We start from the raw sequence: 24,695 nt of genomic DNA on the forward strand, positions 1-24,695 counted from the left end.
AAATACTGTTAGAGACTATGCTGGTTTAGTAAAGTGGTGGTTTTGGTTCTCACCCCAAGACCTGTGACTCCACTAGTCCTGGGTAGTTGGCCAGGTTTCCAGTGCTGGGCATGGTTTCCCTCTTGCTGAGCCACAAGTTCAATTCGAGAGTTGTTGGTTACCAGTAAGTTATGATTGTCATTTCTGCACCCCTGAGGTTACGGTGCCATGCTGCTGGTGGCTGTGGTTCACTGGTATCATTGCTTGACAGAACTGTTAGTTGCTTCCCCAATTTGGAAGCTTGCATGGCACCTCTGGGTACCATGAAAGCTAATCCTTAGGGAGGAAACATTCAGGTCAGTCTCCAGCTCAGGTGCCTCTGGGCCCTGCATATGAATTTCACAGTGTTTTCGGCAACAGAAGCCACACCCAGAGTCTCACCGACATGAACTGAATAAGGCCAACAAACGACCATCTAATGAGGACAGAGGAAAGAGTATGAGACCTCAACCCCTTTATTTATTGTGATGACTTACAGTCTATAGTCCAACTCCCCAACAATGGGCAGCTGTGACTAGAAAGTCCAAGGATCTAGTAGTTGCTCAGTTCCACGAGACAAGTTATTTCAGCTGGTCTTCTGTAGAAGTGGATTCCAACAGACGTGCTGGCAAGTAAATGTAAGCACTTGAAGAAGAGCGAATCTTCCTTCTTCAATACACTTATGTAGGTCTCCAGCAGAAGGTGTGGCCCAGGTTAAAGGTGTGTGCCACCACACCTGGATCTGGGACTTGTTTTGTTCTAGGCTGACCTTGAACTCAGAGATCTTCTTGCCTTAGTCTCCTAGAATTAAAGGCATGTACTACCTTGCCTGGGCCTAAGCTTTTCATAACCACTATGCCTCAAGATCTCCAAGCCAAGATCCAGGTCAGAAACTTGTTTCTTTGAGCCTCAAAATCTGGATCACAGGTGAGCCCTCCAATTCTGGATGTAGTCAAGTTGACAACCAGGAATAGTTATCATACGGTCATTGAGTATTCATTCAATGTCACCAGTAGCAAAACAAGGAAGCCTATCCCAAGTCCAACCCCACCCACCCAGATGCTTGGACAGCCAGTAGTGGTTTCAGTTTTCACTGGAATAGAGAATGATGGGATGGGTTTGCACAGTTCACAAGAGTTAGAAAAGAATGAGAAACTGATAGCTATTCTAATGACTATTAATAAGTAATAGATCATACTTGAGTGTTTATAGACGTTATTCTGTCAGGTTGCAATGATTTTTACTGATAATTTTATGGAAATTAATATTAGCACTTAAAATACATACAGAGGTCTGGCTTTGAAAAAAAAAACAATCTTTGGTCTCCCTAATTACTACTCAAATAATGTTTACTTTCCTGTAAAAGTTAGAAACAAAATTCAGAAAGTCTGTCCTTTTATTTATAAAAATCAGTGAAGGCAGTTTATAACTTATGGTTCAATCTACAAATGATTGCAGCAAAAGCATTTTTTCCATTTAACCTCTATGTGAAGGATCTGCACCCTAATTATAGCATAGGTTCTTGGAAGGAGCTCGACTGGACCTTGGCAGATTCCAGGACAAATACTTCACTACCTAAGTGAGGAAAGTCAAGCCTCAGAGAGGCGGGGCTTTTGATATGCTCAGTGAGACACAGGAATTGGATGTCCACCTTGGGCGACAGTTAGTTCCTCTCTGGTCTCTCTCAACCAGGCCCTGCTGCCTCAGTATCTTCAAGGGTGCTGTTTCCAGTGTCTTGACACAGAGAAGCATCTGTGTCTGTTCTTTGCCACTTCCCGAGCATAATCTCAATAAGAAACCATGAGGAAGGGCTTAAGGAGGGATTCGGGAGTCCCTTCAGCACTCAGTCATAGGGAACTCCTCTCAGGTCTTCACTTCACTGGATTTCCTTCCCAAGTAAAGCCAGGCTGCAGGTGCAAGTCACTCCACCTGGGTTTTGTTGTTTTGCTCTTTATACAGGATCTCACCGTGTAACCCAGGCTCCCCTCAAAACCACAGTCCCCCTGCTTCAGTCATCTGAGTGCTGAACTATGGGAGTGTGCTCTCACGCCCAGGTCCAGCTTTGTTTGATGCTCCACCTAGGATCCTGGTGCACCCCTGTAGGTACAGTACAGTAGTGGGTTATTAACGTAGCCAAGCCGATAACCAAGCCAATAATTCTACTCACACTAAAAGTTCCTTGAATCAAAATAAAAATAAAAATAATAAAAAAAGACTGTGTGTCATTTCTCTTAGTAACTGGGCAGCCGACAGTATACTTTATACTAATTTTTATTTTCATATTTTTAATCAAAGCAGGACAAACATCCTCAATGATGTGTGGCTCACACATGTATGGATCTATGAGTTGCACAGATCAAGGACCTTACCCCAGAATCCCTGTCTACGCCTTTCCAGTCCTGACTCCTCCTATTTTTAATACAATAGAGTGTTTTTGAACTTTATATAAATGGGATCAGGCAATACATGTCCTCTTTTGTGTCGGCTGCTTCTGCTGGGTATTGTGTTTGTGAGCTCTGAAAGCTTTTCACAAAATGAGCGATGCCGCAGGGCTGTCTGAGATCGTAATCAATGTATATGAGATGTTTCCATATCATCAGTTCAGAAAGAGCAGCTAGTGTAAGGCATGAGTAAAATTCTTCTCCATGGATGTGGTGACTGCCTCTCACTCCTGCCAGGAACACTTTGTTTAGGTGGTCCCCCTCCCCCATAGTGACAGTTACCAGAGAACAGGAGGATATGAAGTTTGGGTGTTGAATGAGATTTGGATGGGGCAGGGAAGGAAGGAAAGAAGGAAGGAAGCAGTGTCTGGATTGGAGAGCTGCCCGCACCACTGGGCTCACAGCAACCCAAGAGCAGGTTACAAGGGTTTGGGGTAAAGACTTCTGCCGAACCAGTAAACACGACATTTTGCCTCTTGTTCCCCAGGGAAGAGAGGATCCTGAAACATGAGTGGCACTGGGATCGCATAGCACAGCAGGTGACTGGATTTTGACAGTGGATACTGGGTGACAAAGGTTCTCAAATAATGGACATGAAGCACTGCACAGAGATACCCAGACTAGAAGCATTTGCTCGAGAAATAGAGTGACAGTGAGAATTGTGGGCTAATGGGAGGAGGAGCCATTGGGTGGAGTGGGTGCCTCTGGGTACGTTCACGCTCACCCTTGCTCTTTCCTTTCCTCCATCCTTTCCTTCCTCCCTCTTCCTGGACATGAGTAATTACTTTGCCCACTGGGGTTAAGGAGGCATGCCTCAGGCAATTAGGGTTGCCTCCATGAGAACTCTCCTGGCAGAAAAGCCATTCTGCATCATGTGAGTCAGAACTCAAAGTATCTGGGGTGGATTCGGAGGGAAAATGGCTCCTTGTGCTGCATAGGAGGGAAGAACAGAGCAGTGTGTGGTTTGTGTTGTAGGGAGACTCCAGAGGATGGCATCTGATTTAACCCGGGCGGAGGGGGAGGGGGGAAGTGTGAAGGGGAGGGTGCTGACACTAAGTAGCTAAAAGTACATAGGCTGAAGGGGGTGAAAAGGGCAGAGGGCACCTGGAAAGCTACACTCCTTTTGATACAGGATGTGTGAGGGTCCTGAACAAGAGAGAAGTTGTTCAAAGACATTGTATCTAGTCAAGTGAGGGCTGCAGGTGTCTGCTGTCCTGTAGGACACAGAGAAAGGAAAGGATCTGAAGCATGTCAGTTCGGTGAGTGCAGCTGCCTCAAGATGGTTCAAATTACCATCAACTTGAACAGGGGCAGAGAGACCAGAAGTGGGGAGAGCAAGCCAAAGGGAAAGACCTAGAACAGAGGAAACTGTGAGGGGGGAGTCAGGGCTGTACACAGCCGAGGAGACAGAATTCCTGGATATGAGCCTGATGCAGACTTGACAGCAGGCTGGGTGCCAGTCTGCTGTGATTAAAATCAACGTCACAAAATCCAGTCCCAGAGCTCGATAATTTTCACATCATGTTACATTTTCTACACAATCATCTTGGTAGTGAAGTGATTTCCAATCTGCAGGCTGTTTAGGGAATATGCGTGTAGGAAAATGAAGTAGACAACAAAAGGGTATTATATAAAAGAAAAGAAAGGAGTGGGTGGGGTTGCCTGGAGCACACTCCTTTCTCTTGTGGGGGTAACAGGAGCACAGCTCAGGCAGGGGACACGCTGCACATCCTAGGATTGTGACACACAGCAAGGCATGCATGGACTTTATTTTCCACCGCCATCCTCTGGCTTATCATCAGAGCTGTCAGGACTGGGGTGCCGCCAGGCAGCTCGGGATGGCTTCCAGGACTCAGCTTATCAATCAGAGGGCATTCATTTTCCAATCTAAGCAACAAAAGTGAACTGGGAACTTCTCTCTGCCACATAATTGTCTTTATTGTTCAAGAAAAGGTGTTGTGAACGTGTCCTTTATTACAGATGCCCTGGATCTTCTTGATGATACAGGTAGTTACATCTTTAAAGGTAGTGGTGTATTATTTTGAGATAGAATCTCACTAGGTAGCCCTGGCTGGCTTGTAACTCAATATGTAGCCCAGGCTGCCCTTGAACTCAGAGTCCACCTGCCTTTACCTCCTAGGTAGAGTGTTAGATTAAAGGAGAGTAATTCAGTATCTTTTCCTCCTAGAGGAAAACCATATGCTCTTTCTCATGGGTCTAGTATCCCGACAAATTTACTCTCTGTAAATTGAAAAATCAGATTTTTCTGGAGAAAAAAACTAAGAAGAAAGACTTTCTACTCCAGATAACTGGTTCACTCATTCCAAGATTTGGAAGGAACCTCTCAGTTCCAGAGCTTGTAAGTGGGTTTGACACTGTTCAGCTACCTCAGTGGTATTGGGTCAGAATGCACTGGGTGTTCCAAGGAGCACAAAGATTGTCTAGAGATTGCCCCAGCTTCTTAATTGTGATGTTAGCTATTCCACAGACAATTTATTTACTCAAATTTGCAACACTTTATATAAAATAATCCAGGAGTCTTTTTTTTAGGAAAAAGAATAATTAGAATAATGATTAAGACTAAAACATAATCAAGAATGTTGGAGTTATAATTTTTCTTATAGAAAACTCTGAATAGGAACAAAAAAAGAACATGGGGCATTAGATGAAAATCCCCAGGCAGTGATGAGCTGGCTGCTCCGTCTCCTCTGGGTGAGAAGCATCTGGTAGTTGTGCTCCACCTATAGAAATTCAATGTCTCCACTATGATCCACAGTGCAACATATAACAAACATGTAAGCAAAACACACAAGAATGGACACAAAGACCAAGTAATTACCATAAATCTATGTTTCAAGGTATAAGGGGAAAAGACAAACCAGCTAAAATTCTTAATCAGAAAGATTATCTTTTACAGAATTCATTAACTTATTTTTAAAATGGGGTGTCATTATGTTCTCCAGGCTAGCCCGGAACTCCTGCCTCAGCCATCTAAGTGACGGTAGTACAGGCACACACCACTGGATATGGCTGACAAGTCTCTTAAGTGTATCAAAGCTTTCTTAGTAATGACTTCCCTATGAGAAGAATAGCAACTTATCACTTACATAAAACAATGATAAAATCTCTTACATATATGAAGTGATCATTATATGTACTTTAGTTAACAATTAATAGTAGTAATGTGTAACACAGCAACTTAACAGAAAATCAGACGTTATCATTTGTAGAAATCACTTGCAGAAACAGATTTGCTAGCTGTCTCCATTTGTTACTGCTGCATAACAAACAATCCCAAATTAATGGTTTAAAGGAACCATTTACTTAGCTGGTGACACAGAAAATAAGTTGGTAGTTGAGGCTCGCCTGACCTGGACTCAGGGGTCTACACTCTATGGTTTCTGAGCAGCTTTGCTCCCAGGGCCCTGGTGGTTGTTAACCCACATTACGTGGCTCTCCTCCAGGTCAGTCAACACTTGCCAGCTCGCCTTCTAGAGCTTGCTTAGAGTGGAAGCAGAAGTCCAAGGCAGAAAAGGAAGCTTACAGGGCGCTCGAGGGCTAGATTCAAAATTGGCATGAGGTTCACACCAGCTGCCTATTAGCTAAAGCAAGCAATCAAGCCAGTTCACACTCAAGACCTTGAGAAATGGATCCTCCCTCTTGATTGAAGGGTATTTTTTAAGTCCTAAACATAAGGAGTCTGTTAACTGGGACGTTGGCTGGTCAGCTACCACACGCCAGACTTCTCTAACACTTGAAAACAGCTATTAAAAAGTACTTTCCCCCTCACCTCTAGCTAAGACTTTTTATCCAAGAATAAATGAGCATTGAATTTTATTGTCTTTTTTGACTTGTGTGAAATGGCAGGGAGTGGCGTTTTCTCCTGACGTGTTTACTGATATTGTACCTTTATACATGTATGGAAAGGTCCTCACCTCCCTTTGGTGAGACTAGTGTCTTTGCCAGTATTAAAACTGTAAACCACTTTATGGATGGTTGGCAGTTCTTCATATGCTATATTTGTAGGATTTTGTTGTTAGAGTTATAACTCTCCATCAGAACAAAATTTCTGATAAGAGAGATATTTTCTCAAAGGACATTATACTCTAGTTCCCTAATACCTCACTGGGTTTAAGATTTGTTTTATAATCCCATTACTATTCACCAGGCCCAGTCTGGTTCTTCTAATTCTTCCAACTTCTTTAATATTCTAAGTACATTTAAAAAACAGCTATAGAGTATCGAGAAGCTTTTGACAAGATTACAAATGGCCCTGCATCCTTTTCCTGATGACCCTGGGCAATCCCTTACCTTAAATGTGACTCTTTATTGGCAGAGACACCTGATCTATAGTGCTGTAGAGTTGATCTATAAGGCTATCTAATATTAGGGCATGGCATCTCAGGCCACAGTGCCACACATCTTTAATCTTTGCACTAAGGATGCACAGGCAGGTGGATCTCTGTGAGTTCAAGGCCAGCCTGGAATACATACCAAGTTCAAGGCCAGCCAGAGATACATGGTGAGATCTTGTCTTGAAAATGAAATAAAGGAAGAAAGGAAAGAAGAAAGGGAGGGAGGGAGGGAGGGAGGGAGGGAGGGAGGGAGGGAGGGAGGGAGGGAGGGAAGAAAAGAGGGAGAAAGAGAGGTAGGGAAGATAGGACCAACTTGTAACTTATTTCTAACAGAATATGAAAAAATGAAAGAATAAAAGAATATAATTTTGTGACTTGGGACTGATATGAGAGTGACTTCTGTATTATCAACAGATTGTGTTTCTTGTACCTTGGGTGAATTCATTTGCCATATTGGAGGGACAGACATGGCTCAGGAACCAGAGTTGCTGAGAGTTAGTAGTAGCCAAAGAATTGGGATTCTACTAGTAAATATCTTCCTGTCCAGCCTCCAGATGACACCCCTGCCATGAATATATTTTGTCTATTGTTCCAGGGCACTGATCTAGAGACAATTTCTTACTTGGTGATAGATAACTGTCTTAGTTAGGGTTTTACTGCTGTGAACAGATACTACCAACCAATGCAAGTCTTAAAAGGACAACACTTAATTGGGGCTGGCTTACAGGTTCGGAGGTTCAGTCCATTATCATCAAGGCAGGAACATGGCAGCATCCAGGCAGGCATGGTGCAGGAGGAGCTGACTTCTACATCTTCATCTGAAGGCTGCTAGTGGAAGCCTGACTTCCTGGCAGCTAGGATGAGGGTCTTAAGCCCACCCCTACAGTGACACACCTATTACAACAAGGCCACACCTCCTAATAGTGCCAATCCTGAGCCAAGCATATGCAAACCATCACAATAACCAATACACTTCAAAGTGAAGAATATTAGGATGAGAAGAACCCAAAATATCCACATAGTTTAACCTCCTACTGTAATGTGACCAACCTTAAATGATGGAAAATTCACTAATACAAAAAAGAGCATTTGTTGGGTACACTATAATTTTTAATTATAGTTTAATTAATAATAGGGTTCACTTAGGTAAGTTAAATATTTAATAATTATAATAAATGTTACAATATTTTATAATTTTCACAGGTTATTATTTTTACCTAGATATATAGGTAAAATGCTTTCTTCTTTCAAATAATAAGCCTGAAATTATTTGATGATGGCTATGTTTATCATGAATGAGAATGGAAACCATAGGTTCCTTCCAGTCTGGGCCAGAGCACTGAGCAGATCTTGGGTGGCAGCTCTGCCCCCAACCTCCAAGAACCCAGAGGAAGCAGGGATCCCAAGCGCTCTAACTCAGGCAGTATCTTAGGTGAGAGACAGCAGGGCCCGCCCTAATCAGGGAGTAACTGGGAACCAAAAGGACCCAGGAAGTCACTCCCTGCCCTGAACACTGGTTCCTTCTGGTCTGAGCCAGAGCACTGAGCAGATTTTGGGGGGCAGCTCTGTCCCCAACCTCCAAGAACCCAGAGGAAGCAGAGATCCCAGGCGCTCTAACTTGGACAGTGTCTTAGAAACTAGTTCTCAGATCTGAGGCCTGGATCAGACCTCTGACAGGTCTGCTGTTGTGTGGACCCCGGATTCCACCTGAGACATACTGGAAGATCCACTCAACCCAGAGCCACAGAGGAACAACTGAACTCAGAGCGTCAGACAACATATCCTGATATATTCTAGAGGAGACACTGCACCCAGAACAGCAGACACCTAGCTGGACTACTACCTTGGAGGCACCATATCCTGAGGCATCCTAGAGGTACCACTATACTCAGTGCAGCTGGAAAAAATCACAGAGACATCTGGACCCCTAGGAGATCAGACACAAGCTAGATAACTGGAAAGACAGGCTTCAGTCAGAGATAGCAAGTACAGGCAGCACTAGAGTTAACCAGATGGCAAAAGGCAAGAGCAAGAACGTAAGCAACAGAAACCAAAGTTACATGGCATCATCAGAACCCAGCTCCCCCATCAGAGCAAGCCCTAAACACCCCATCACACCAGAAAAGCAGGATTCAGAATTAAAATCACTTCTTATGATGATGATAGAGGGCTTTAAGAAAGACATAAATAACACTCTCAAAGAACTTAAGGAGAGCACTGTTAGACAGATAGAAACCCTTAAAGAGGAAACACAAAAATCCCTTAAGGAATTGCAAGAAAATGCAACCAAACGGGAAAAGGAATTAAACAGAACCATGCAGGATCTAAAAATGGAAGTAGAAACAATAAAGAAATCACAAAGGGACAATACCCTGGAGATAGAAAACCTAAAAAAAAGATCAGGAGTCATAGACACAAGTATCACCAACAGAATACAAGAGATGGAAGAGAGAATCTCATGTGCAGAAGATACCGTGGAAAACATTGACACAACTGTCAAAGAAAATGCAAAATACAAAAAGCTACTAACCCAAAATATACAAGAAATCCAAGACACAATGAGAAGGCCAAACCTAAGGAAAATAGGTATAGATGAGGGGGAAGACTCCCAACTTAAAGGACCAGTAAATATCCTCAACAAAATTATAGAGGAAAACTTCCCTAACCTAAAGAAAGAGATGTCCATAAATATACAAGAAGCCTACAGAACTCCAAATAGTTTAGACCAGAAAAGAAATACTTCCTGCCATATAATAGTCAAAACATCAAATGTACAAAACAAAGAAAAAATACTAAAAGCAGTAAGGGAAAAAGGCAAAGTAACATATAAAGGCAGACCCATAAGAATTACACCAGACTTCTCACCAGAGACCATAAAAGCCAGAAGATCCTGGACCAATATCATACAGACCCTAAGAGAACACAAATGCCAGCCCAGACTACTATACCCAGCAAAACTCTCAATCATTATTGATGGAGAAACCAAAATATTCCATGACAAATCCAAATTTACACAGTATCTCAACACAAATCCGGCACTTCAAAGAATAATTGGTGGAAAACTCCAACACAAGGAGGGAAACTACAACCTAGAAAAAGCAAGAAAGTAATCTTCCAAAAAACCCCAAAAGAAGATAGTTACACAAACATATCTCCACAGATGTTAGCCCAAAAGCTTGGATTATCGAAGACTCAACCCACAGACCACATGAAGCTCATGAAGAAGGAAGACCAAGAAGGGATGCCTCAGTTCTACTTAGAACGAGAAACAAAAATGCTCAAGGGAGCAAATAGGGAAACAAAACATGGAACAGAAACTGAAGGAGGGGCCATCAGGAGACCATTCCACCTGGGTATTCACCCCATGTACAGCCACCTAAGCTAAACACTGTTGTGGATGGCTGGAAGTGCATAATATGAGGAACATGATATAGCTGTCTCCTTAGAGGTCTGCCAAAGACTAACACACTCAGAGGACGATGCTCACAGCTAACCACTGATATGATCAGGGGTTTCTCAATGGAGAACTTAGTGAGAGGACTGAAGGAGCAGAAAGGGTTATTGACCCCAGGTGGAAAGCAACAATACCAAACAACCAGAGCCCCCCAGGGTCTAAACCACCAGCCTGGGAACACATAGGGAGGGACCCAAGACTCCAGAGGTATATGTAGGGGAGGATGGCCTTGTCGGACATAGGTGGGAGAGGAGTTTCTTGGTCCCATAAAAAAAAAATGAACACATAGTGGGGGGGTGGGGTGGAATATGAGGGTGGGGAGGGGATAGTGAGGGGTGGTAGGTGCGGTCACTGCCTCATAGAAGCATGAGGAGGGGGATGGGATAGGAGGTTTCTGGGTGGTGGGAGGAAGTAGGGTAAGGGGATAAAATCTGAAACATAAATACTACAACCAATTTTAACAAGCAAAAAAAAAAAGTCGTCAGAACCAACATCTTTTAAAAAAATGTCAGCCCCCTGGGGGTGGGAAAATTTTTTTTTTCTTGGTACTAAAACTTGTTCTGAGAATTGTATATTGCAGAATACACAGCCTTGGTGTATCTACTCATCAAGCATACTGAGCAGACCTGCCCAAACCTCCGATGTCCTGGAATTCCATCTGGATTCAGTGAAGACACAGCATCAGAGGCTTATCAACTTACTCTTCCCCCCACCCCTCTTCTAAAATCTCAACGCCCTTAATCAGCTTGAAGAAGTTAAAGAAGAGTCAGCACCCCTATTCCCTGAGCTTGGGGACTAATGTGGTTAATAATGGTCTGTCTTTCTAGGGAAAAGTAGTGGTTTTGTTGGAACAGGGGGGATTATCTAGGACTTATTGCATAGCCATAACCTGTTGGTAGAAATCTGTATAATTATTATCAAGATGAAGTTATAATTTCTTAAATGGGACAAAATTTACTTTGATTTCAAATTTAAGGTTTTCATTGGTACGAGCCTCTTATTAATATAAACATGAGATGAATATTGATACCCTCATGGGCATTGTGCCTGTATAACACATTTAGGAACACAAGGCCTAGACCTAGCTCTTTTTTAACTTTTTTAACTGATTTGGGACGGTTAACCTATGAGTTAAGGGACTATAGCAAATTTATGGTTTTGAGTTTATTGTTAGGGTGTTTTCCATATTTTATTTAGAAATAGCTGAGAGGAGTGAACAGACAACAGTCCAGGTTACCTTACCTGGATAGTTGGTTTTCAAAACATCAGAAGTCCATAGAATTGATGCTACAAATATTTATATATTAATGTCCATTCTGATTAGAGACCTGTCTGCTCCTGACAGCTTCCTGTCATGGATTCTAAGAAGAAATTGAGCATCCTTGGAGATACTCCAGTTGTGCGGTGACAGCCACTAGGCAAGAATCACCTCTCTCCATCTACAGACAAATTACTGTCCAGAAAAGGACACACATGCAGAATAGTCAACTGATTATATCTGCCTAGACAGAGTAATCAGCCCTTAATAATCCTGCATCACTAAGGTCTGTCAGATGATTCTGGGCCAGAAGGCTGAAGATTTGATGCTCCAACGTTCGGTAGTATAGGGGCTTTTCAGGTGTTCAGCTGTCTCTATAAATTGGCTAAGTTTTAGAAGCTATGCTTAGTGCTTCCCATAACTTCAGTTAACTCAGTCATTCTGGATTTCTGATGGGGTTGAAGACCTATAGTCTCATAACCAATCCTGGCTATTTACTTTGAGAGAAAAGATCTGAGTAGATGGTTTTCAGCTGACATTCATTCTAAAGCCAAAAAGCCAGGATCAAAAGTAAGTGTTTTAGTTAGAAGAGATGACAGAGGTTCTGGTTAGTCAACAGAATGATGGACTGGGTATTAGGACTATCTTGTACCTCATTGGGACAATTAGGAATAAGTATGCTCTAATTGTATTTTGAGAGAAAAGTTCTACTTTAACAGGAAGAGTGATATGTAGGAGGAGCTAAGTGGGAAGGAGTACTGAGAGAAAGAGATAGAACAAGGAGAGAAGATGAAGAAGAGAAGCTAGGTGATGAGAGAGAGAAAGAGAGAGGGGGCATGGAGGCAGATGTTCACATGTCTCCACCAGTCAAAGATAGTTTTTATATCTAGGTTGGGTATTGGGTTCCGCTTCTGATTGAGCATTACCAAACTTATAAATCCTTTGATTAACATTTTTAAAAAATCCTATAAAAGCAAAAAGGGAAGGGGGGGCATGGGACAGGGCTGTTCTAGGGAGGGGAAATGTGGAAAGGGGATGACATCTTAAATGTAAATAAAATATAAAATTAAAAAAAAAGAAATGCCACAGAAGTAGGGCTTAGAGTAGGGCATTTGAAATGTTTTGAAGGATGAACACCTAGTGGGGGGGGATTTGAGGGTGGGGAGGTGGGAGTGAGGGGGGTAGGTGGGGACATATCTTCATAGAAGCATGAGGAGGGGGGTTGTGATAGGAGGTTCCTGGGTGGTGGAGGGAAGGGGGATAAGGGGATAAAATCTGAAATGTAAATAATATCTAATAAAAATAAATTAAAAAGGGAAAAAAGAGAATGGAAACCATACATATACTACACACACACACACACACACACACACATATATGTATAATTTGCCATACTATGCTGATCACCATGGCAGCCTGATATAAAAGAAATGTTTATCAAGTTTTGGTGATATAAAACCATTAATAGACTGTCCTGGTACTCCCGAAATCCCTTACATTGTATGATCTTAAGATCTCCCCCTCACTTTTGTTTTCTTGTCAAGACACCTAGATATGGCATTATCAAGGTTCAGTTTAAGTGGCACGAGTAGCTGTGTACTGTTAGGATAACTAGTAAGCACACTGTGTACTGCTAGAATAACAGTAAGTACAAAATTTAAATCACCGCTTACTCACCTTGGGCTCATTGACAAAAAAATCCTTCCTTATTTTTTATTGGCTATTTTATTTATTTACATTTCAACTGCTATACCCTTTCCCAGTTCCCCTCTGCAAACTCTCTATCTCATCCCCGCTCCCATGCTTCTATGAGGGTGCTCCCCCACGCACCCACGAACTTCCACCTCACTGCCCTAGCATTCCCCTACACTGGGACATTGGGCCTTCACAGTACCAAGGGCCTCCCCTCCCACTAATGCCAGATAAGGCCGTCCTGTGCTATATATGCGTCTGGAGCCATAGGTCCCTCCATGTGTACTCTTTGGTTAGTGCTTTAGTTCCTGGGAGCTCTGGGGGATCTGGTTGGTTAATATTGTTATTCTTCCTATGGGGTTGCAAACCCCTTCAGCTCCATCAGTCCTTGCCCTAACTCCTCCTTTGGGGTCCTCATGCTCAGTCCAATGGTTGGCTTCGAGCATCCGCATCTGTATTGGTCAGGCTATGGCAGAGCCTCTCAGGAGACAGCTATATCAGGCTCCTGTCAGCAAGCACTTCTTGGCATCAGCAATAGTGACTGGGTTTGGTGTCTGTATATGGGATGAATTCCCCAGGTGGGGCAGTCTCTAGATGACCTTTCCTTCAGTCTCTGCTCTACTCTTTGTCCCCGTATTTTCTTTAGACAGGAGCAATTCTGGGTTAAAATTTTGGAGATGAGTGGGTGGCTCTATCCCCCAACCAGAGGAGGCCTTGACTAACTTCTGGATATGGTCTAGACAGGTTCTCCCTCCCCTTTGTTGGGTCATCAGTGTTGGGTCTTGGGAGCCTCTTGCTTTTCTGGCATCTGGGACTTTCTGGTGGCTACCCCCAGTTCCCCATCCCCCATTGTTGCTACATATCTCTTTTCAATTTCCTGACCCTCTGTATATCATCCCTGTCTCCTCCCATACCTGATGTGCCCCCTCTTTTTTATACACACTATACTAAGTCCTGCCCTTCCCATATTAAATTTATCCTGCTCAATTTCAAACCATCCCATACTTTCTATACCAAGAAGCTAAGGTCTTTTGGGGGCTCATTTTTATCACCTAAAATCATGTTTCTTGTTCCCAACTGCACATAATGTACAGAGATAAGATTTTTAAATTATTTTTAGTTTATTTTATGTATCTAGGTGTTTTGCCTGCTTGGATATCCATGTGTTGCATGCATGCCTGGTACTTGTGAAGTCTAGAAGGCATTTTATTCCCTGGAACGAGAATTACAGCTACGTGGTTGCTGGGACTTGAATCTGAGTCCTCTGGAATGGCAGCCAGTACTTTCAAGGCCTGAGCCATCTCTCAGGGCCCCGATAAAATTGTTTATATGATGTGTCTGTGCCATAGATACTTGTATTAGCTGCTTTTATTGTGGCAACCAGCTACGTGATGGGGACAAATTAAAAAGGGAAGTGTTCTTGTGATTTGTAGTGTCAACCCACCATGTTCGGGAAGAAATGACAGTGCAGTTCACATTGTGGCAGCCAGGAAGGAGGGAACAAGACAGGGAGGAGACGCAAGAGAAGGTAAAGATAAAGGGTTGCCTCCACTGGTCCACTTCCTCCTCAAGCCTTCACAACCTTTCAAAACTGTGCCACCACCAACTTAAGCATTCAAACTAGAAACCTAATAAGGACATTTCATATTTGAACTATAAGAATAATGACATTAAGAGCTAAGAATGTCATACAATGTATCACTCAGCTAAATGGACATAGCATTAAACTGCACCCTAAATATAAAAGGTTTCTTTTTTGAAGCAGTTGGCAACGGATAACGAGGCTCACAACTTATCAGGATGTAGAGAATAGGAGGCTTAGCCTGGTCCTAAGCGGGACATGTGTGTCCCATCTCCTCCTCCAAGGCCTCAAGGATCACTGTGGAATAGGGGTAAAAATACTGTAAGAGCCAGAAGTGGAAGAGGACCCTGTTCTGTTATGACAGTGACATTGAACACATAACTCATGATGGTTGTGACTGCATGCACAAGACCCAAATAAAATCAAGCCAGCCAAAACCCTGGTGTGGATGGTGGAGGAGTCCCACCCCTAGCTGGGGAGCTATGGACATTTGATAGGTGCTACAGGATAGTCAGTTTCCCCCTAATGAGGCCCCTGAGAGGCTCCCGTGTTCAAGCAGATGACCACACTCATGCACACACAGATAACACAGTACACTCAGTGTGTTGTTGTTGTTTAAGTATGTGAAATAGAGAGGAAGAAGTAGTTATGGGTTAGGGGGTAGTTGGAGGGGAGAGAGTAGGGGGGGAGTTGACCAAAATTCATTATATTGGTGTTTGCAAATTTCAATGTTTTTTTCCTAAAACCAGAAAAGAGCTAAGACAAACCCTTCTTCCTGTTGCTGTCCATTCATATACTAATACATCTTAAGTACCATCCTTTGTATAGATTACAGAAGTGACCTTTTAATTACTGTCTCTTGTTTTCCTTTTAAGTTCCTCCTTTACGAAGCAGCCAGAGCTATTTAAGATTTTAAAACTTAAATCACAGTCTGTCATCCTTCTGCTTACAATTCTTTAATGGCTTTGACTCAATAGAATGGAATTTTCTTATCGAAGCTCTCAGGGCTGCGCACTTGCCACACCCCGAGGACCAGCTGCTCACTATGCGTTCACACGGAGGGGTGCTATTTCTTTAAAGATAATTTGACTGTTGCCCCTGGTGGACTTTTAAGGATTTCTCTTCTCCCTTGCTTCACTTTAAAGATTGTTACTATGTAGACGAGGCGCCTTGAACTCATAATCCTGCTGTCTCAGCTTCCCAAGGGTTGGAATTATAGGTGTATTCCAGGTGCCCAGCCCTGAAGTTTGTTTTATTCTGATGTTTTGCTCTGATTTGTCTAGAAGCACATTTCTGGGTATTCCTTAGTAGTTTGGGATTGCTTTTTAACGTTTCTTAGAATCAGTTTTCCTTTGTATTTTTCAGCCCAGTGTATTCCCATTATAAGCCTCTAATTTTTCCCAACCCTATTTTATATCATCATTAATTCACTTTTCAGCTTAATCTGGTATTAGATTAATGCATTAATTCTTGTTCAACTTGCTTTAAGTTTTACAAGTTGTATTTTTAAAATCAGCTTTGTCAAGGTTCACGGTTTGTTGCTTCCTACAGATGTCTGCAAGCTTATCTTTCACTAGCCCCAGCAGAATCAGTGCAATTTCTTGCTAGTTTGTTTCTTTCTTGTTCAAGACCACATCATGCCTTTCCCCAGAGCTGGCCTTGTTCCAGGTTGGAGAGATCTCCTGCCTGCCTCTCTCAAACCTGGTACTCAGAGCATCAGTTACTCTATCTGACTCAGCCAGCATTCTCTTGTTATTTGCTTTGACATCTTTTGGGGTTTGACTGTTTATTGTTTCTGAGGGGGGCCAGTCTTACTTAAGTCTGCTTTTCCCATTCCTGGTTCTCTTTGTCTAAGATGTGTGTTTGAAGGGGAAACAATCTGAGGCATAAAGATGAAAGATCTATTTTTTGTTTGCTTTTTGCTTCAGCTGAGTTTCTACTTTAAACTGAGCATAAGTCTTGAGCTAGCAATTAAATCCAGGGTTTAATTTTCTTTGGTATTGTTTTACTTCTGGTCATGCTTTCCTGGGCATACTTCTCATATATTATATATATATATTCTCATATTATATATTTTCACTATTTTCAGCAAAGACATTGATTCAATACAGAGGAAACAGCTTCACTTCAAATCCAGATTTTACTAATGTGTAGCTATGTGGCTTTGGGCACTTTGCCCTCAGTTTCTCCTCTGTAAAGAGACAGTAAAGCTAGCATCTCACGGACTGGGGATATGGTTCAGTGGATAAGGTGCTTGCCTTACGAGTGTAAGTTTGGATTCCCAGACCTCATGTGAAAAGGCAGGCATGGTAGTGGGAGACTATAATTCCATTGTGAGTGTGGAGACACGATATTATCGATCCCTGGAAGCTCAGTGGCCATGTAGCCTAGTCTACTTGGTGAAGCTCCAAGCCAATAAGAGAGCCTGTCTCAAGCAAAAGTAGGAGCCAGAGGACCAACAACTGAAGTTGTTCTGTGACCTTTGTACATGATCATCTGCACACATGAACACACCCCTCCCCAAAACATACCAACACATATTGTCTTCCTTATAGGATTGCATGTAACAGTGCCAACTTGTGGCAGGATTGGTTAATTATTAGTTATATATATATTGTTAGCATTGTCACCATGCAATAATTATTTCCTGAATATCACCGACTTCAAAATCAGCATCTTGTTTTTCATTGTCTTTTACTTTTCTCATAGAATGTAAGCTCAACATTTTTGTTCTCCACTGTAAGTTAAGCTACCATTTTAGCTGGGTCAATTAATACATTCAAATTTGCATTATAAAAACATCAATGCCAGTAATTGACAAGTTGAGCACAGACAAGGTTATGTGAAGAAATAAGCAATCTAAAGTCTATTCAATAGCACTTTGACATTTAAAAGGGTGCATTTAAAAAAAATCATCTTGATCCAAGAGGAATGAAGGAATAATTGCCCAAATCGTTTGGACACGGAACATACTATTTCTGTGTTTTAACTGGCACCTTTAATTCTCAAAAGACTCTCAAGCTTCTTCTTTTTAAATTTCCATATGTGCCCATCTTCCTGGTATCTCAATCCTTTATCATTTTCCATGACTGTAGACTTTGGTGGAGCTCTGACTTCATCCACAGGGCCGGGGTGTTTAGCACATGACTTTTTAACTTGACAGTCCTTTGATGGAACTGGTGCATTAAGCACCCTATTCAGAGACAGTGAAAGGACTGAACTGAAAACATGGCTGCCTGTGAATGGCTCCTGGCAGAGGCTGATTCCATAGGTCTGTCATTTGGAATCAGAAAGGCTCTTGATTCAGCATCTTAGATGAACGTGGCTCATGTTTTCTGTGATACTGGGCTTGTCTTCAGAAAGGCTCTGCATGCTGATGCTTACATAGCACAGTTCCCAGGGCAAATTTTCTTGCAATGTCGGGGAAACTCACCCCAAGCTCATGTTAGTTGCCTTCTAATAGATAAGCAATCACCACCTTTAGGGAAGGTTTCAGTAACTATAGTTGGTTCAGAGCAACATAAAACTTATATATTCTTTCTGCTCACAATACATATAGATCTTCTGCAAAAAGAAACCCTAGATTATATGACATGGGCACACTTTCATTCATTGTGGAAACACAGGTTTTAGTCTCATTGGTGATTAATAGTGGCAGCTCTTTGTCCCTGCCTAATGTTACATATTCATACAGGGAGAGGCCAGGTTAAGTGCAGGGCATGTACAAGTCCAGTTAGAAGCTCAAGTCCTCTAATTTGCCTCCTTATTGAGATTTTATTTTTGTAACCTGATTAAAATTCTCTATGTCTTTTTGTCTTCTCCACTGATTGCAGTAATTTCTGCCCTGTCTGTAGCTAATGATTTTGAGTAGATACATATTTATATTAATAGTTAAATATGTTTATAAATTGTATCTACTATATTAGTATCATCAAATTCCCAGATCTCAGCACTTCAAATGTGTAAGTCGTAAATTTAGGAAACAGGCTTTTCTAAGGCATGCTCTGGCTTAGACAAATGGGTTGTCATCTTACTTTCACTACTGTCTCCATACATTTTGCTAACTTGTTTAGGGCAATGGCCCCCTCCCCTCTTGTCATCTGATGACCAGGATCCATCAGTTCTTAGGGGTTGACTCTACCTGTTGTGATTAATCCTAAAAAGAGGGCACCATCTTAATGATAGGTTTTATTTGTGATTTTCTATTTCTCTAACTACAAACCAAAAATAGCTGTAAGCAAATGAAAGAGTTGTTCAGCAGCTGTGAGGCCAACCGTGTTTGGCGGGCCAGCTTCCATGGAGGACAGCCTCTTCTGGTGATGAGACAAATGTTGCCTTGGTTCACCTCATCCTAAGGGGGTGACACCTGCTTTGTCTTTCTTTTTCCCATTCCTGTACTCTATTCTCTGTCTTTTGCTCTCTTCTACTGCTCAGACTTATTTGGGTTTCTTTATCTTGGTTTCTTTTCCCTCATGTCTGCAAAGCTAAATCTTATCTTGCCTTTCTCCAGAGACAGAAAAGGGGAAGGTGCAGATGACACCCCTGCAATGCTTTGGTGGAGGTAACTGACATATTATTCACAGTCGATGACTTTCATGACTTCTGAGCAAGGGGCTGGGCTCTGTGCAGCTTCACAAAATAACAGTGAACCTAGCTCTGGCCAAGGTTCTTGCCCACCTCCCTCATCAGCCTCCTCACATTCCTTCCTCCAAGTCCTTTGATGACACATTGGCAGTTTCTCCAAGCTGGAGAAGATGGCTGAAGCTGACAAAGCACACCCTGTTCTTACTTACTTTGAACACATGGCTCACAGGACTGGATTTCTTCATTGATGAAAAAGAGACACAAGGAGAAATACCTCTATTTCCCTGGACACTATTTCTATGAGATGATGCCTGGATTTGCTCCAACCACATAAATAAAAATGCTTTCTTAAAAGACAGTAGAGAAAAAAGACATCAACTAATCCTTGAATTACTTAGCCATGAAGTCCTCCTACTTAGGATTCTTGGTGTGTGATTTTTTTTTTTTTTTGTTTATATGCTTAGGTTTTTTCCACTAACAGCTCAAAGAAAGTTAATTAATATATTATATTATAGTAGTCAAAGAATCTCTCTTATGTCAAAATATTTTCTTGCATAAAGAAGAAGAAAAAGAAGGAAGAGGAAGGGGGAAAAGAAGAAGAGGAGGAGGAAGAAAAGAAGGAGGAGAAGGAGAAGAAGTAGGAGGAGAAGGAGAAGAAGGGACACTGATACAATATGTGAAGCAACAGGCAGTAGGGGAATCTTCCATCCATCTCTAACCACTAAGGAGCCTGGCTCCCACTGATCACTTTCCCTAACTCTTATGAGATGTTAAGGCAGATATGTGGAGTTTATGGATGAAAAGCCAAGTAGCAGACACAGTAAGGAAAATGAAGACATTGTTCCTCTAAATAGTTCTCAGTAGTAGAAAAGTTGGCTTAAGAATAAGGTCCCCCGATGGTCACATGTAAGTGCTACCAACCAATCCAGAAAACAGAAGGAGACCTTGAATGAGCTTTGGCATGTTACCTTTGAACTGACCCTGTGAGTGACTTGTTCAAGAATTTAGTAGCAAAAGAGAAATAAAGTAAAGGGAGATCACCCAATAAACATTCCCGAAGCTGTTTGTTATGGTCACGACTTGTCTATTGTAAACAACTCACTGTGGCTGAAGCTCACATCATCAGAAACTCTAAGGCGAACTGGGTTCTGGGACAGGTAGATAGAATTAAACCCCTTTCTCTTGGATCTCTCCATTTCTGAGAAGTATAGATCTTTGATTCTGAAGCAGGCCTTCCCCAGTGCCCAGGCTAGCACCAGGATATAGTTGCCTGCCCCAGCCACTTGAGCCAAGACTGAAGAAGGCACAGGTTCTCAAAGAGAAGGCGGGTTTTGTCTTAGGAAGAACAAAACTATTCTGGACAGACACAACTGAGAAATGACAACATTATGACAATCATTGCATGAATCAGATGCTTTATCTTATTAACATCGGCTATTACAGGGAAGGAAAATGCTATTCGGAAGTCAGAGAATTTTGAATCCAATGTAAGATTAGTTTGATTTTTAAAATAACATCACAGAAAAGTTTTGAGAATTGGGTTAAGATTTAGTCTTTTGATCTAACCATTTCAAAAGCAAGTTTTGTTCCTAAATGGAAGGGGATTTATAAAGACACACATGTCTAAATCTCAAATATAAATTGAAAAGGGGATGAAATTGAAACTAGAGACATTCAACTTATTCTCCAATCACAAAGATGACAGATGTTCAGTGACAAGGCAGGACACCCAGCTGCAAATATCTATTACACCCCATCAAAACAACAATTAAGGAGCCCCAGCAGTGTGGCTGTGACTAGGTTCACACCAGCCTTTGATCGCCTCCAGGAAAGACAATTTAGTCAGTGAGTTGACATCACACATTAGAAGACAGAGTAGGTCCCATCCTTTCTCTTAAACAGCTTGTATCAAAACCTCCCAGTCTCAAGACACTGAACTTGCAGTGTTATGGGCAAACGTCCCAAAAGGAGTTCCCATAAAGTGGGAGGCATTCTTCAAACTTCCAACAGGCCTTTCATGCAGTGTGTATTTAGGGATTTGCCTTTTAAAGAACCAGCCCTCTGCATGAATTAGAGGATGCCTCATCTTCACTGGCACAAGGACAAAGACATTAGTTTCTTGTCCCAAAATAACAAGACATTCTTTCTTTCAAATAGAGGTACCTTGAAAACATCGAGGTAATTTATAGATACCGTGTAATTGTGAGACATCATGTTATTCCAAAGGCTGAAGAAAAATTAGCTATGTAAGAGGTGGTTTATCTGAGTCAAAACCATGGAATGGCTTCTCAAGAAGTTTTCTTGCATCTCATGCAAACCAAATTCCATTTTAAGTCATCACCTGCTGAACCATCAGTGTTTCAGACAGTACATGAAGCGAGGCCTGAGATGGCAGTCAAGGTCTTGACCAAAAAATGACACATCAAAACAAACAACAACAAACCCTCCTCTAAGTCATTTGATTTTCATCTTTTTGTAGTTTGTTAATCAACCAACATCCATCATCACAATGTACAGTAATATATTACTTAACTCAGAGGGAAAAAAATCAAGTATATGAAACTAAAATTTACCACAGACATGTTTCCCTTGTAAGGAAGAAGCGTTGTAATTTCATTTCAGCAGAGAAGTAAATCTCAACCTTGCTTCTTTGTGAGAAGGATGGAGTGAGAACTGGAGTCAGAGCCTGAGCTCAGAGAGTCTTAGGCCATTCTAAGGAGCAAGGCGTAGCAACATACACCTCGAATAGCACCCAGGACTGAAGAGGGAAGATCGCAAACTACATACCAAGTTCAAGCCTAGCTCAGGTGCATGGGTTAAACCTTTACATAGCATTTTCTTTTAGAGAAGAGCTTGGTCTTGCATAGGGAGATAATGATTGGGCACAGGGACTGTGCTCTGTCCTGTCAAGACCAGGAAAAGCTGTTGTTAATGCTAGGTTTTGTGGCAGCAAAATGAGGCAGAGTGAGGCCCAGTGACAGCAGGAAGCTACTGTGATGAGTTGCTCTTGAAGAGCAGCTCAGCAAGCACAGTCGTCTCCTGTTGCCTAAGAGACAGGTATCAAAACCCCCAGCACACACGTGAAATCACAGCAAGGACAAAACCTGAATAAAAAGCACTGAGACACCGTGGCTCTCACGGAGGATGATGAGCTAAAGGCCACTTGCTGACTTGGGGAGGCAGTGGGTTAAGTGTAGATCTCCTGAGCAGGGAACTGACTCAATCTCAAGTGGATAGAGCAGAGGACCAAGATTCACCACACACAGTGTGCTGTTTAACACTTACACATTATTTATGTGTAGAAATTTCCACTTATTATTTTTGAAGCATGATTAACCAAGGATAACTGAAACCAGAGAGAGTAAAAAACACAGATGAGGAGGACTCGAGGTCTTTCAATTTTCTGTCCCAGAAATAATGGGATGCTGCCTTCTTGCCATTCATCGGACTTGTAGTAACAATTTGCTACATAAAAAATGTAGAGAAAGAGAGAGAAAGGGGAGCCAGGGAGTCAGATGTTCATGTGTCTCCATCAGTCAAAGATAGTTTATATATCTAGGTTGGGTATTGGGTTACACTTCTGATTGAGCATTATCAAACTTATAAAGCCTTTGATTAACATTTTTTGGATTAACATTTTTAAAAAATGTATAAAAGCAAAAAGGAAAAGGGGGCATGGGATAGGGGTTTCCTAGGAAGGGGAAATGGGTAAAGGGGATGGTATCTGAAATGTAAATAAAATATAAAATAAAAAAATAAAAATAATAAAAAATAAAAAATGTAATTGCATAATTCTTTGGGGGAATTCCACATTCAAGGAAGTGAAGGTAAGAGCTATGGAGACAAGGCATCATGGGACAAAAATTCTGTAGAATAAAGCTTGATTCAGGTGGTGTTTCCCAAGATTGGTTCTGAAATTCTGGCATGCGACTTACCCCGGTAACTGTGGGTTAGTTTTTGTTTGATTGTTTCTCTGTTTGAGACAGGACCTGGTCTTGAACTTCTGGTCTTTCTGTCTCCACTATGCCAGTGCTCATATTACATACACACTTAGTTTATGCAGTTCTGGGGTTGGAGTCTAGACCTTCGTGTATGCTAGGTCAGTGCTCAATCAGCTGAGGTACATCCCCAGATGCTTGTATTGTTAGCAGTGATAATTACTAGCACATACTAAAAGATTTACCCAGGCCAGCACGTTGCTCAGCTCCTCCCGCATTCTCTTGGTGCAGATGCGCATGCCCAGCCTCTTCCTGAAGAACTTGAGTGCGGCCTTGTCCTTGGACACTTTGAGTAACTCATGGCTAGCCGCTCTCTTGTAGGGAGCGAAGCCTCACACCTCCCGGATCCTGTCCTGCACGAACTTGGTGTGCTTGGCGCCGGCTGTGTCTAGGCTTGCTCACGTTCTTCGTCACCTTGTGGCCCTCGTTGAGGCCCATGGCCGTGGGGCAGAGCAGGGCCATGGCTGCTGCTCTCCTATGGTGGCCAGGACAGGAAGCGAAGGAAATCATTCTTACTGATAACCACTGACGGTTTTCCGGTTGGTGTGTGGGGATAAAGGAGGCATTAGTATCCGTTTCCTAGCCTCATGAGAATTGGCTCCAAACTGAGCAAATACGAGTAACATTAAAATGGAGCCAATGGCAATGTATGAGATGCTGAGCTGAAGCTCGAGGCTCGGGAAGTGTGGTGCGAAGCTATGGAAGTAGGGAGGAGATCCTTGCTTCGTGGGACTCGGAGAGAGGGAGTTGAGCTCTCAGTTACACTGTCTCGTTGTGTTTTACTTGGTGTACCCTTGCTGTGAGCCTAAGCAAGATGGATAAGAGTAAAAATGTTTTGTAAACCTCCAGGACTTATATAAACTCTGGTTATTTGTTCTGGAATTATACTGCAAACATCACTGACTTCCTGATATTTAAAAATGGCCCACATCTAAGATTAAGTACAAGAAGGCAAGGCTACTATGAACATATTCAAGCAAAGCATCTGTGTTTTACTCTTTTCGTTTAAAAGAAGGTCTCCTGTAGCCCAGGCTGGCTTCCAACTCCCTACAGCTAGGATGACCTTGAACTTCTGATCCCTTTGCCTCCAGTTCCTGAATACTAAGAATCTAGGCTTGTGCCACCATTCCCAGATGTATACAGTGCTGGGATCAAACTCAAGGCTCTGTGCAAGCTAGGGAAAACACTATGAACAAGCCACCTTTCAGCCCAGGGAACACCACTTTTCACCCCTTACTTCCTTCTCGTGTTGAGAGAATTGCTAGCAAGAGAGTGGGCAGTGAGTGTGACAAGAGGGGTGGGTGTCACTGAGG

The 24,695-nt window shown here is 42.2% G+C and overlaps 1 pseudogene; it reads right to left on the reverse strand.

Annotated features, from left to right (window-relative positions):
- The window catches only part of LOC117706821 (sepiapterin reductase-like), a 46,294-nt pseudogene extending 22,673 nt beyond the window's left edge, over window positions 1-23,621 (reverse strand).
- Window positions 23,622-24,695: the final 1,074 nt, after the last annotated feature.

The sequence above is a fragment of the Arvicanthis niloticus genome, chromosome 4 (genome assembly GCF_011762505.2).
Source record: "Arvicanthis niloticus isolate mArvNil1 chromosome 4, mArvNil1.pat.X, whole genome shotgun sequence".
In the NCBI taxonomy this organism is placed as follows: Eukaryota; Metazoa; Chordata; class Mammalia; order Rodentia; family Muridae; genus Arvicanthis; species Arvicanthis niloticus.